The sequence below is a fragment of the Sciurus carolinensis genome, chromosome 11 (assembly GCF_902686445.1).
Source record: "Sciurus carolinensis chromosome 11, mSciCar1.2, whole genome shotgun sequence".
Taxonomy (NCBI): domain Eukaryota; kingdom Metazoa; phylum Chordata; class Mammalia; order Rodentia; family Sciuridae; genus Sciurus; species Sciurus carolinensis.
Window position 1 is genome coordinate 45,757,222 of NC_062223.1, and position 13,298 is coordinate 45,770,519.

The 13,298-nt window shown below is 42.9% G+C and overlaps 1 pseudogene; it reads left to right on the plus strand.

The window, feature by feature from the left end:
• Positions 1–7,006: 7,006 nt before the first annotated feature.
• LOC124958040 (protein sprouty homolog 4-like) lies at positions 7,007–7,936 on the plus strand (annotated as a pseudogene).
• Positions 7,937–13,298: the final 5,362 nt, after the last annotated feature.

Sequence of the window (13,298 nt, forward strand, 5' to 3'; positions counted from 1 at the left end):
CTTTAATGTTGGGCTTTCTGCAGTGAAATAAATAGTCATTCCCATGGAGAAGAGAGTCAAGAGATGGGAGTGAACCACACTGTGGCAGAAGTGTGGACAGTGTGCAAGCAGGGTGTTAGCCTGGGTGAGCAGGGACACATCAGCAGTTTCTCTGACAGAGAGAGCACCTGTGTCCTGGAGAAGATGCATGTGCGTGGGCAAGCGTGGGAACAGTAGTGAGGTTCTGTAGCAAAGACCAGCTCCTGCAACTTCCTGGTGGTGAACCCCTGGTGAACACAATTTTGGCAGTTTAAGGAGTTTAGAAACTCCCAGAAACACATGGACTTTTACAAGAACAGTCTAGATCAAACTCCAAGTCATACAGTATATTAGCAGGAACAAGACCTGTGCCAACTGCAGTAGTAACCAAGACATCCTGGACCAGTGATGCATCCTGGTCAGTGTAAATACTGACCTTACATCCTCTACCTTCATCTTCCCTTGGGTCAGACCTCAAGCCCTACCATGTTTCCAGTTGTTTCTGACAAGTTCAGGGTGAGTGTTGATGACCCCTTTCCCATGCATCCCCTTTAAATTCTAGAATGTTCTCCAGTCTAGCTGAAGAACTCCAGTTGCAGTAGCCAGTGGTTTTAGTCTCTTGTGGGATTAACCAGATCCCACGTATCAGAAACAAGTTGAGGGGACTTGTGTCCCAGGTTTCCTACCATACTTTGGATTTCTCCTGGAAACCAAGAGCCTCAACATGAATCCCAGCAGAGGGACCAAGACTCAGCAACCTTCCCAAAGGTTAAACTGTGTTCTCTGGAGTCCTCCTGCTCCTGGGGATCCTGCCACCTACAAACAGACATCATAATACAACTGCTTCCTCTGAATTGCATGGTCAACAGGACTCCTCTCCACAACTTGGACCATAATGTTGTGCCTCCCCAAATGGACAGTCATCAAAATCAGGCCTGCGATCACTATACCAATCAATGGTCCTCATTTAACAGGGGCACATCAGAAATATTCATAAGGTTTATTTTTTTCTTTTTTTTTTTTTTTTTTTCTCAAGACTCCATCCCAAACCTACTGGATTCCTTTGTGAGTGATCCAGGGCATGTGGATTTTTTGAGTGTTATACAGATAATTCCTATTGTGCTTTCTAGATGAAAAACCTCTGATCAAGGCACTGAGCCTTAAATTAGGGAAGACTTCCGAAGACAGCTGAGTTACCCAACTCCCAATCACCTTTTCTCCCTTTCCTTTTACCATTTGATATCAGGATGCAAACATACCTTCTGAGACTTTCAGAGTTGTGACAGATGACTCCTGGAGATAATTCATTAGAGAGGGGGATATAGATCAAAATTGAATTTACACCTGTCTACCATGCTATGTGTAAGTTAGCTTTTTATTAAGACCAATTTTTTTTTCCCATGGGGAGAATAACTTGTTCTCAAAAAACTCCAAACATATTGAAGACTTAACTAAAGGAATTTAGATGAAAATTATCGATTGTGGCCACAGTGCTCTGAGCCATCCCATTGATCAGGAACTCAGGGACTCCCCACTGATTCTCTGCTTGACCTACCTGTCCTGAGGCCATCTGGGGAAAGTGGGGCAAAAAAATTAAATGACTAGTGTCATAGAGTAGACATAACACTAGTATACCCACATAAGTTACTTATAGCGCACAGTTGTGACAATCAATCCACTTGGCATAGAAAACAGAAAGGAAACCAACAACTAAATGGGAAAGTTACATTTCCTTCTATTTCTTCCCATCACCCCAATCCTTGCTTAGCATCCCTAACCCAGCAGTGAACTCCTCAGACCCAATCTCATCTCCAATTCACACCCTTCTACTTGGCTCGGTCTCTGGGAGTGCATACTGATGTGCCACCAGCCTGACCATTCAATACGATTCTGTCAGTTCACTGCATGTTTAGTCAGCACTACACCAAGCATCAGATTGAGCTATTTTCTTTGAAATTAACCAGATATTTTTCTGCTGGAGATATTGAATCTACACAGTGCCTGTGGGCATGGCATGACCCTATGCTGTGATGAAAGCAGCCCTTGCTCTGTCTAGTGGTTGTGAAGATTACTTTGCCTCAGTGTCCCTGGGTTCCCCTGTGTGATTGCCATTCAGCCCTGGCTCTTCAAACTCAATTCCTGTTACTGTTGCCAGTTTCCCCACTCCTGCCTTGAAACCTAGAGGATTAGAGGCTTCCCTTCTAGACTCATCCAATCATCTATTTGCCACATCCAGAGTACTCAAAACCCAAAGTTATTGAGATCTAGAACCTGGCAGGGGTGCAGTATAGCTTGCCTTCCTTACCTACAGGTTCTTCATCTACAAGCTCTGCATCCACAGATTCAACCAACTGATGATAAAAAAATATTCAAGAAAAAAATTGTAACTGTACTGAACATGTTTAAATCTTTTTTCTTGTCATTACCTCCCTGAACAAACAGTACAACAGCTATTTACCTCAGAGTAGGTATTCTAAGTAATCTAGAGATGACTTAAAGTAGACAGGAAGACAGATGTACATAGATCATCTGCAAATGCCACATCATTTCATATAAGGGATTTAAGTATCCTCAGATTTTGGTGTCTGCAGGGTTCCTGGGACCAATTCCCTAAGGATGCCAAGGGATGACTGCTTTAATAAGGAGTTTTAGTTGCAGACAACAGAATCCTTGGTAGTTTAAGTACTAGATTTGCTAGAGGATGTTAGGCAGCTTATAGAATTTTCAGATGGGTCAGACTGGGATACTGCACATTCAGGAAAAAAAGGTCTTACCATCTATAGTGCAGGACTGTCCCAGAGGTACCTGCCCTTCTATATCTTATGTTACTGCACCTGTGATTCCAGAGGCTGAACACTAGCAAAGTCACAGTCTATCCCAGAACAACCAAATGGATCTACCATTATGCTTGCCAGGATAATCTCTCCCAAGTGACCTCCTTCTTTGTTTCTCACTTCTACTTCAATGTGTCAGATGAACAGAGCATTTGATGGACCTTGGTCACAAAAGCATACTGCAAGCACTTCTGAGAATGTAGCTTTGTCTTTCCATCCTCTATGGTAGGAAAAAATAAAAGAGAGTTATGGAAGTGAGGGTGTAGAGAGAAGGTCGGGGGAGAACTTTTGGGTGACCAAGCATGAAACCTTGAAGGGAAAGCAGGTGTTTGTACAAAGGATAAGAAAAAGGGAACCCAGGCAAAGAGAAAAAATTGAGATGAGGCATTGGCATGTGAAAGAACAGGCATGTTTGGAGAAAGCTGTGACATTTTTGTGCATAAAGCATTGGTGAATGTGCTGAGGATGGGAGTGTGGAAGGGAGATGGACAAGGGCAAATGAGCCAAGAAAGTAGGCAATGGTCAAACTGGGAAGGGTCTTGTATGCTCTCAGAAGCTTGCCCTGGTCCCAACTAAGTTGAAATTCAGGTGGTTTCTCCAAATCTGAGCAAAGTATACAAACTGCCAATCAGACTGACTTTAATCTTTGCCTTATACAATAGCACCTACTCAGGCTGCTATAACAAAAATACCATAAACTATAGCTTATAAACAGCAGAAATTTATTTCTCACAGGTCCAGAGTCTGGGAATTCCAAGATCAAGATATCAGCAGATTCAAGGTCTGGTGAGAGCCCACAGGTGGCACCTTCTCGCTGTGTCCTCACAAGGTGGAAGAGGCAAGGCAGCTCTCTGTAGAATCTTTTGTAAGGGCACTACTATAATTAATTATGGCTCCACCCTCATTTTCTGATCACCTCCCAAAAGCACCTCCCTCCTGAAACCATCACATCAGGGATTAGATGTCAACATATGAATTTAGGGGAACATAAACATTGAGACGAAATCATGCCCTAACAACATTGTCCCTACTGAATGGTAAACAGAGTAACTTTCAGCAGGGTTGGTGACTTCCACAAGCATTTCCTTTTTACTTTCAGAGCATTCCGTTTGTTCCAGTATTTTTAAATTTAAAGTTCAAATATGACCAAGATGACTTTTCTATTCAATCCCATGTACCTCACCCCAATTTAATAGTACTTTCCCTAACAGGGTTGTGTTGTTACACTCAAAAGGCAGCAGTTCTACAAGGTGAGGTATTGTTACTTCTTGAACAGATGCTTTGGCATGTACTCTCAGTCACAGCATCCCTTCTCAGAGGTCCATGTCTCCTCCGCCTACCAGAGCACCATGCGATTTTGTCTCTGGCCAAAACTGATTTGCCATGGTCAGAGACACCTAACCCAAGCTGAGCAAATTGGATTCTCTGCCCTAGAAATTCAGAATTCACTCCTTCCTCCACTCAACAAATACTGACTTTGAACTAGGAGAACTTAGGAGGTGGGAATCCTGGGTAGTTTCTCCCAATACCCACTCTGCTGGGTTCTGGATTTAGGTAGGCATCCCGCTGCCTTATGCATTCCCTTGCTTTGTGTCTGCTGGGTTAGTGGGTGTCTATTCCTTGCAATAAAACAACCCTTTCTAAGATATTTCACATGGCTATTTGTTGAGGAAATGCCTAGTTCTCATTTTTGGACTTTCAAAGCCACTTCTTCCTAGTGATATACCTGAGAATTCTCTCCCAAGTTTCAACTAGGTAATTTTTTTCCCCCATTGGAATCAAATTTGACCTAAAAAAAATCTTTATTTTTGAAGTTGTATCTGTATCATTCACTTTATGAAAACAGAAAACATCAAGAAATGTGTAAAAAGCCTTCCATGAATCATGGTGATCAACCAAATTTTCAACCCTTTTTTTTCCCCCCCTGTAGGGATTGAATCCAGAGGTGCTCTGCCACTGAACTATATCCCAAGTCCTTTTTTTATTTTAAGGCAGGGTGTCACTAAGGTACCCATGTTGACCTTGAACTTGTGATCCTCCTGCCTCAGCCCAAGTAGCTGGGATTATAGGGGTACACGACCACATGGAACTCATTTTTCATATTAATTACATGATAGTCCTCCATCCTTTACACATACACACACAGAGCCTCTAATAAATATCTCTTGTAAGGAACCAAGATAGGCAAAAAATGCAAGTGATTAAGGCTTGCAGAGTAGACCTGAGTTTAAATACCCTCTCCTTCGATGATCTTGGGAAATTTTTAATCTATGAAGAAAAGACAGTACTATTCCCAAGATTATTTTGAGAATTAAAGTAAATGGTGATGTGTGTAAAGACACAACACACAAATGGTAGTTGCTATACAGGTAGGCACTGTCGGTTGTTAGGAACATTACTCATTAGATACAATGGGTAAGTAGACCAATGTAGTACACATAAGCATAGATGTACACCAGTTTGTAACAACTGCACTGCTTCTCTTGACTCAGGAGAAACTGGAATTGTAGTTTAGGCCAAGAACTGATTCAGACCCATGTGTATACTAATTACAGTTCTCAACAATAAATGGTAATCAAATCCAATGGTGTAACCAGAAGTGTGAATTTCTGCCAACTCAGGATCTAGTGTCACCCTCAACAAGCCCTCCTCATTCTAACCAACAGAAAATTTATTTAGTGTAGTGCTGGAGATTGGGGGTACCAAGAACAAGTCACTGGGAGATTCCATCTGGTGAAGGTTTTTACCTGGATTAGGGACAGCACATTCTCTCTGTGTCCTCACAGGGTGGAAAAGGCCATGCCCCTCTCTGCACCTCTTTCCTGAAGGCACTAATTCCGTTCATGATGATCCAACCTTCATGATCTAATTGCCTCCCAAGGGTTGCACCTCTTAACATCACGTTAATGATTGGCTCTCAACACATAAATGTCAGGAGGACACAAACATTTAGGTCACAGAGGTGGGGAGGAAGGTAAGGTGGTGATTTAATTCTCTGGGACCCAAATGCTGAGCTGTTTCAAAAAGAACTGCTGAGCTTTTCTGTATCCCCATAGTTTTCAAAAATGAAAAGACAGCTTTGGTACTGTGCATAATCATGGCAGGTGCCGCAGAATAGGCAAGCATCCACCAGAGTTATTATGGGTTGCCAAGGGCCAGGTTGACTGGTTTACTGTGCTGACTCTGGAGTTTGACTTCAAGGGTCCAAATTTTGGCTTTGCTACTTGTGACTTTGGTCTAGTTTCTTGTCTTTCCTTAAACATGATTTTCCCTGATTAGGTTTATCCTTGTGTAAATGGCTATAATGATAATATTAATAAATGCTGTAGTCATTTCCTGTGATCACTGTTTTAAAAAAAAATCAAACCTGGTGGCTTAATATGACAGAAATTTATTCTCTCACAACTCTGCAGGTTAGAAGTCCAAAGGCAATTTCATGGGACTGAAATCAAGAAGTAAACAAGGCTTCAGTCCCTCCAGAGGCTCTGGGGAGAATCTGCTCCTTACCTCTTCCCATTTCTGGTCACTATACATTCCTTAGCTTATGGCCTCATTATTCCAATAATTTCTGCCTCCTTGGTCATATCACCTTCCCTTCTGTATACTGAATGTTTTTTACTTCCTTCTTATAAGGATTCATATGATTGTATCTAAGTCCCACCTGTGTAATACAGAATAATTTCCCTATCTTCAAAGATCCTTTTTTTTTTTTTTTTTTTTTTTTTTTGCCTTTAAGGGAAGATTTACAGGTGCCAGTAGATATTTGGATTGTGGAGGTGGGGGTGTCTATTTCCAGCCTCCCACCTCTGCCTTGTGGTCTTATATGAGGATTGAATGAGATATGACAGTAATGCACAATAGCTAGAACTTGCGAAGCTTTCAATAAGCATTGTCTACTGTTACCAGGAAGATCTTGCTAACTGCGAAGTGACCTTGAAAGAACCTAGCCCAAAAGGGGATAAAGGAAGAGAGGAAGGCAACATCCGCCGCCCAGGCAGCGAGCAGAGCTGACAGCCCAGAGCTGGCGCTGCGGGACTCAGGGAGCCTTGCGGGTTCCTCTGGCTGGCGTCTGCAGAGTACAGCAGCGGCTGACCCTCTCGGGTTCCGGGATTTACAGAGACGTGGAGTGATGCTTGTGACTCCGCAGCTCCTCAAAGGCCCTTAGAAACCTGTTTCTCGGCGCAGTCCAGGACCTCCAGCCCCATGGAGCCCCCGATCCCACAGAGCGTCCCTTTGACTCCCAGCTCAGTCATGGTGCAGCCCCTTCTTGATAGCCGAATGCCCCACAGTCGGTTCCAGCACCTGCTCACCATCCTTCCCATTGACTAGATGAAGACCAGCCACGTGGAGAACGACTACATTGACAACCCTGGCCTGGCGCCCTCCACCGGCCCCAAGCGGCCCCGAGCTGGGGCCCCAGAACTGGCCCCAACACCTGCCCGCTGTGACCAGGATGTCACCCATCACTGGATCTCCTTCAGTGGGCACCCCAGCTCTGTCAGCAGCAGTAGCAGCACCTCCTCTGACCAGCGGCTCCTAGACCACATGGCCCCGCCCCCTGTGACTGAGCAGGCCTCGCCCAGGGCAGTGCGCCTCCAGCCCAAGGTGGTCCACTGTAAGCCACTGGACCTCAAGGGCCCAGCAGTCCCACCAGAGCTAGACAAGCACTTCTTTCTGTGCGAGGCCTGTGGGAAGTGTAAGTACAAGGAGTGTGCGTCCCCCCGGACGTTACCCTCCTGCTGGGTCTGCAACCAGGAATGCCTGGTCAACTATGGCACATGTATGTGCCTGGTGAGGGCATCTTCTACCATTGCACCAACGAGGACGATGAGGGCTCCTGCGCCGACCACCCCTGCTCCTGCTCCCGTTCCAACTGCTGCGCCCGCTGGTCCTTCATGGGTGCCCTCTCCGTGGTGCTGCCCTGCCTGCTCTGCTACCTGCCCGCCACTGGCTGCGTGAAGCTGGCCCAGCGTGGCTATGACCTCCTGTGCCGCCCTGGTTGCCGCTGCAAGCATACGAACAGCGTCATCTGCAAGGCAGCCAGCGGGGATGTCAAGATCAGTAGACCCGACAAGCCTTTCTGACACTTCGGGTTGAAGCCCCAGTGCTGCCCCTGGAAACATGGTTCCTCCTGCCAGTCTCCTGAGGCTGACCGTGCTCATCTGTCCTCTCCACCTCCCTAGATTGGGAGGAAGCAAGCAGAGACAACCATCACCCACCCTGTTTCCCAAAAGGATGAAGAGGTACTCTGGTTTTTTTTAGGGTCCTGGAACTTTGTGTCAAGCAGACAGTGACAGGGGCAGTGTGTGGTTGGGGGGGGGGTTGGGATTTTTCTTTTTCAGAAGATGGAACACAGATGTGGACGCATTTCCCAAGTTGCAGCTGCTTGATGGCCTACTGGGTCCTCGCTCCTCCCTCCCTCTCTCCCTTTTCCATTGTCTTTGGCTCTCACAGAAGCTGGCTGCCCGGGAGGAACTGTTAACTGAGGGCCAGGGTACCTTGAAGAAGACCCTTGGAGTCTCAACTTCTCTACCTTCTTCTTCCCCTCCTCCTTCCACACCAGTTGGCCCCCCGCGTCCAGGGGAAGGTGTAGGACACCCTAGCCATCTCTACTGTATATATTTGGCAGTCGCTGAGAACAGAGGACAGCCAGCGAGTTGAAGCCTCATTCCTCTCCTCCTCCTGCTTCCAGAGCCACAGGATGGATTTAGGAGCCACTGAGCAGTGCATTCCTCCCTCCTGGCCACATCACTAACTTGGGCATTCCGCTCATCACACTGTCCACCGGTTCTTACCAAGTCACAGACTTGCCTGATTGCTATGTGTCCTGAGTTCTCTCTACTCAGATGCTTTCCAGAAACTTGATGGGTAGAGGAGGCCAGGGCAGCACATGCAAGACCAAATAATCATTTTGCCAATGAGTCTGAGGCTGTGGTCTCTGGATCCAGTCATGATGTTTTTATAGAATAATTAAACCAAATGCTAATGGTGTTTTAAAAAATAAAAAAGTTTAAAAAAAGGAAGAGAGGAAGAGTGTTAGTGGTGGTAGACCTTTTCCAATTGCATATGAATATTTGTTGCGTTGTGTTGGTGGTCTTAGCATGTGATGTGCTTTTCCAAAAACACCTCTGTAGGTCTTAACTCCTGGGTAATAGGTAAGTTGGGAAACATTGGAAAGAATCCAGAAATAGATGCCAAAGAGTTTACTCTCTGTTCATAATAACCCATATTTGAACATTAATGTATTTATAGAATGGGTACTTTTACTTCAATTGTGAAATAAGTAATCATCAAATTCTGGATGAAAAAAACTTCCATATTCAGAAAGTTTTTAGTTTTTCCTTTTGGTTTTTAATATCTTTCTCTAACATTCAAAATATTGGACATGCTGATCTCAATATGGCATAAAATTGTTATTTGTTGTGTCACTGTTAGCTTCAAAAGAACAGAATAAAAATCAGGATTGACTATTTTAACAGCTTCCCACTTTTCCCATAGGCCTGGCAGGTCAGCCATCAAGACAGGGATTAGACTTAGACTTACAAAGAAATCCTTTCACAGTCATTATTTCATTTAATCTCCTAATAAACCTATGAGAGGTAATGGTATCATGGATGCCACTTTTTATAGCTCTGGAAAATGAGATGAGAAACTTAAGGCTCAGAGAGTGAAATGGAGCTGCCAAAGGCAGTGTTGGTGGAACTGGAGTATTCTGACTCCTAGCGACCACTGATGAAGATGAGAAAATACAGATGGAGAAAGGGGACCCTGAGCAAGGGTAAAACACCATGGAACACTAAGCCTAGAAAGTCCTGAGAAAACATAGGTGAGAGATGTAGAATGAAGGACAACTAAATCCCAAGTCAACCTCCTGTTTCTCCTAATTAAAAAATAGGAAGAATACCGTCAACAAACCAGAAATCTGATGCACATGCACATGTCCAATTGGCTGCTTCCTTGGACTGCCTTCAGTGGATACAGAAAAGGGAGTGCATGACCTTATTCACCTCTTTTCTTTTCTTTTCTTTTCTTTTCTTTTCTTTTCTTTTCTTTTCTTTTCCCCCCCATAAACCACATCCTCTCACCTGGGTAGGTATCTGAGCAGGTGAGAGTTTTCTCCTATGATGTGGGCAATTATTTCCTTATTTCCTCAAAAATATTTCTTTAAGAAAGTTGAAAGTGGAGCACATGCAGGTGAATGGGGAGTTGGGGACCACACTGACCACACTGTTTTAAAATACCTATACTAATACAACTGACAGTTTGTAGAAGAAGTATGCCCTTGTGTGTGACTGAGCTCCCTTTTCATACTGTAATTCCCTCCTCTTCCAGGAGGGTGTCATTTTCCATACTAACTGCATTTCCTGTTTTTCAACTTTTGCAGCATTGCTTGAAGGTTTCCTTTGGTGCAGAAAATGTTACAGTGGCCAGTCTTCGTAATGAGAGGGACATCAGCATTGCTTGGAGAAATGGATGGGCTCATTGAAATGACCTCATGCAGAAGGAGAAAATGGGTATGGACACATTTGGGACTGCAAAGTATTCTCTAAAGCAATGGTACCCAAATATGGCTGTACATCATGATTATCTTTGCAGCTTAAAAACAAACAAAAACAACAACTTGTGGCTGGGCCCCAACCTAGATACCCATTGTTGTTTCTGTGAGTGGGATCCATGAAGCAGATGATCTGTGTGTAGCCAGGTTTGAGGACCCAGGGTTTTGAATAAAGAACTCAAAGAAAAAAAATGATGCCAGGACTTCATTCCATCCTCTGTAGAAAGTTTAAAATATGGACTGTGTTTCCCAACAAATTCTTGAGAAGTCTTCATACTACCTTTATTATTATGGAAAATTGATTGGGGCATTTAAGTTCAAGTTCAAAATGGCTGACCTCACATCCAAGTCTACTTTTCCTCCCTCCCCAAACACCCGACTTCACATGCTCACTTCACATCTTTGCCTGAGTCTTGTCTTTAGATTTCTTACTTTTTGAGTAGAGGTATATACTCTGCCTACTGTGTGACTATGGCAAGCTGTGGAATGTTGAAATTTCTATTGGTAATGAAAAAATGAGAACAAAATCTTCAGAGTCTACAATTTTAAGCTATTACATCATTCCCTAAATCTACTGATTTTAGGTCAATTCTGCTTTAATTCCTAGATCTGTGAGATAAGAAAATATTTATTTTGCATATTCAATGTAAGTGCTGACTCTCACCAGAATAAAAAAAAAAAACTTTTGTTCTATGCCTGCTCATTTTGCTTACTTGCCTCCCCTAACTTCCAGCACATTCCCTACCCTAGGCATCTCCGGTCATCAGGACACTGTTTGAAAATCACCTGATAGAGTAATTCATTTTAAGGTGTGAAAAATTAACAACAGTTTTACATGTTAGTACTTTACAGGAGTCGTCTCAAAATACCAACAAGAAGTAGTATTTATTATAAAACATTAAATGGTGAAATTTGTGTGACAACAAATCCCACCATTATGTATAATTATAATGCACCAATAAAAATATGTAAAAATGGTAGAATTTACCCACTGTGAATTTCAGCAGCACTGTTTCTGAACTTTTATATTATTGATATCGTTTCTGTAGCTAAAGATCTTATTGTGTAGAATCCACTTTCCTTAGAGGATTTATTTTTTCCGCACACTTCTTTGAGGTAGATTCTGTTCACATCTTTTAAGGAAATTGGCTAAGAGAGTGATTGGCCAGAGGTTTGACAGCTGATAAGCAGTAGCCCCAGTCTTCATATACTGCCCCCCAAACACCTTGTTTTATTTTAGGGAGTGTGTACCTCTTGGCACAGATTCAATCAGGAGACAGAGGCACACTAGTAATTTGACAGTGACCATCTAATGTAAAATATATCTATATATTATCTAGTACCAGTGGATTACATACTGAGGGAGTTCAATTGCATATGATTTTTATTGCTTTTTTTGTTTGTTTTTGGTACTAGGGATTAAACCCAGGGGTGCTTTACCATTGAGCAACATCTTATTTTTTATTTTGAGACAGGATCTTGCTAAGTTGCTTAGGGCCTCACTAAGTTGCTGAGGCTGGCTTCAAACTTGTGATCCTCCTGCCTCAGCCTCCTGAGTTGCTAAGATTATAAGCATGCACCACTGCACCTGTCTGTTCATTGCTTTTGAAAAGTTGCTGGAACCTGACCTATCCCAAGCCAGACTGTTAACTCAAGGGCAAGAAAAATGTTTGTGCTTCCCTCATACACCCACCATAATGTCAAGCACAATCAGGCATTCACACTCAAGTTCAAATCTTTGCTCTACTGCTTACTAGTTGGGTAACTTTGAGCAAATCACTTAGCCTCTCTATAAAACAAACATAGTAATGCCTGAATTAAGAAGTTATGGAAAGAATAAAATGGGATAATAAATGAAAATGACTCAGCTAGTTGGTGACCATCACCACCACCACTACTACTACTAGTAGAATTGTTATTACTAAAATTCTTTGAGTTTTCATCTTCTAAATGCTGGCTAGTATCATTGGGACAATATTTTAAAATCAACAAGTCAGTTGATCACAGACTCACGCATGTAATCCCAGTGGCTCTGGAGGCTGAGATGGGAAGATTGCAAGTTCAACTTTGGCCCTAAGCAGCTTAGCAAGACCCTGTCTCAAAATAAAAATAAAAAAGGCTTAGGATATGGCTCAGTTGTAAAGCACCCATGGGCTCAATTCCCCAGTACCCCAAAATAAATAAAATAAAATCAACAAGACATCTTTTCTTTGACCTCATTTGCAGGCAAATCTGTCCTTTGGTCTGCCGTAAGGAATGACCATATGTTACTCAACACTATTTTGAGCATGTGCTTTTTTTTTTTTTTTTATTACAACTGTACTAAATGTTAATGTCAGGTCAACAACATTCACTGTTCCCCATCAAAAATCTCTCAAGCACAAGCCTGAAAAGCTGAAAGTTGGTCTTCTTGAAACCAAGGGTGATATTTCTATGCCTGGTTAACTTTCCTCTAGCTTTCAACATGAGTCAATTGGCTTTAATCACAGGATGTTATTGAAAAAGATTGGGCAGATTATGGGTAGTAATAGAGATAATTGCCAAGGAGAAACAAGGAAAAAAATAAATGAATCTTCCATCTCAGAGAGAAATAAATGGCTTTATTATGGGGTCAGGAGGGATGATCCTAAAATTCCCTGTCCAAGAGAAAATGCATAATGGTAGTTTGGGAGTTGGAGAATTTGGCAGCAACAACATCCATAAATCAAAACGGTTTTTAAGGGACAACCTCAGGGGATTGCACTTCTATAAAAGAAATGAGTTGTTTTTTCTTTATGCTTCTCAAAATGCAGAATCAGAGCTAATTGGAAACACAGCTAGCTCATTGGTCATTATTTGCAAAGGACAAGAAGAAACACACAGCTTCACTATCAAGTGAGCAACAGGTAAAA